The sequence below is a fragment of the Sinocyclocheilus rhinocerous genome, unplaced genomic scaffold (genome assembly GCF_001515625.1).
Source record: "Sinocyclocheilus rhinocerous isolate Xijiao unplaced genomic scaffold, SAMN03320098_v1.1 scaffold3232, whole genome shotgun sequence".
NCBI lineage: Eukaryota > Metazoa > Chordata > Actinopteri > Cypriniformes > Cyprinidae > Sinocyclocheilus > Sinocyclocheilus rhinocerous.
In genome coordinates, this window is record NW_015664215.1 from 58,998 (window position 1) to 60,997 (window position 2,000).

Genomic DNA, 2,000 nt, shown 5'->3' on the forward strand with positions numbered 1-2,000 from the left:
CGACGAGTTCTGTCACATTGGTGATGTTGACCAATAGCAGCACAGAAGCTCTTTCATACACAGGTTTCAAACATAGTGAAACAAAATAATTATGAGATGGAGGAAAGGTTCGTGGAGCTGTGGCAACAGTACTCCTGCCTGTATGATGTGTCATCGAGGGACTACCACGACAGAACAAAGAAAGAAAAATGCTGGCGAACTATAGCGGAAGCGCTTCAGCAATGTTTACACTCTTGTTTTCGGAAGTCAGTCGCTAGTTCCGCCTTCTCGATGACATCACGTGCGTCGTTAAAGACGGCACGCAATGAATGGTCGGGAAGCAACGTGTAGTCTGACATGTTTCTTGTCCACGACATGACAAGGTTTTAGGAGTCAAAATCGTGTAATCTGGCACAGTGACTATCATGACCGACAAAAATATTGTGTAGTCTGAACCCGGCATTAGAGGGGCGTAGCCGATGGCAGAATGTTTGCATCATGGGCCTACCCGAGTCCATTGAAGGTCCACGTCCAACGATCTTCTTCTCCCAACTTCTTGTTGAGGTTTTCGGCCATCAGATTTTGTCGTCGCCGCCTGAGCTGGATAGAGCTCACCGAATCCCTGCTCCCAAGCCTGCTTCGGGGCAGAGACCACATTATTATTACGGTTATTCTGCGGTTCTAACGCTACCAGGTGAAGGATTTGGTTATTCGCGAGTCCCGTAAAAAAGGCACCCTGAACTATCAAGGCCACACGATTCGGATCTTCGAAGACTATAGTCCTGATGTCCTGAAGCTGCGCGGTGAGTTCAAAGATGCCATGGTGGAACTTTACAAACGCAGACTCAAACCTGTGGCCTGTAGCACAAAGCCAGGTTCAGTTTTTACCCAGGTAAATTCACGTTTAGTTTGAGCAAACTCTGAGTTTTCGGGCTCAAGAAGGTGGGTTGGTTTTTAGTGGATTTCGTCGCCATGGTAACTTACGCTACACGGCAGGTTTTATTCTGGGTTAGAGATCACAAACCCAAACTGGACCAATCAGTTGTGAGCAAGTGACATATATCTGATGCAATGAAGCCACTCCCCCGTATCTCTCACTCCAAATTAATGCAGTTTACAGTCAAAGAATTTTAGAGACAAAATTGGCCGACTTTTGCAGCAACTTATTTATTATATTTATATTACATTAATTGTAATTGTTTATAATTTATATAATATATTCATATAATTATTATATGAAAGTGCATTACCGCCACCTATCTCTCAAATGGACCATTTCTCAATTAGGAGTGTCAATGGTCCATTTGAGAGATAGGTCACCTACTGTCACCTACCTCTTGGATGCCCTGGGGGTAATCAGATAAATATCAAATTTTCATTTTTGGGTGAACTATCCCTTTAATCTTCAGCAGAAAAGTGAATTGCGCTGACTCTCGCGAGAAGTGAATCCAAATGACGCTTTGCTGATGCTCTCCACACGTTCCCTGTGATTGGCTGTTTGCTGCACGTGTCAAACGTTTAGGTGCACACGCTCCAGAGTTAATCACAAACTCTTGTTCAAACTGAGTTGGGAGAGAAGGATTATATCGATATGTTTATATTTATATGTGAGCCCAGTGAACCTGATCTTAACCAGCTTGGCTTTATCGGGTTTTGTCAACTCAAAACTTACTCTGCAACTCTGAGTTTGTTCATCTCGCTTCGTGCTACAGGCCACTGCTCTCCTCTTCCCAGCCAGATTATGCATCACACTTGCTAACGGTGAGAAAATGTGGTTGCTATCTGCTTCTGAAGCCAACAACTTCGTTTGGAGTTTAGAAGCACAATAGTTTACATTGACGCTTTGGACCGCAGCCAGTGACTCGGGTATCTTAATGACTTCAACTTACGAATTTTAGTCACAAATCGGTCTGGTCAGTGTTTTTTTTCTTTTTTTTCTCTCTCTTCCTTCTCCTTTGGCTCATGTTAGTTTAATTAACTAACTTTTTGTTTTGTTGTTTAACGCATCTGCCACTTAAAGG

General features: G+C 43.3%; 1 pseudogene; it reads left to right on the forward strand.

Moving 5' to 3' along the window:
- The window catches only part of LOC107729999 (uncharacterized), a 2,372-nt pseudogene extending 632 nt beyond the window's left edge, over positions 1–1,740 (forward strand).
- Positions 1,741–2,000: the final 260 nt, after the last annotated feature.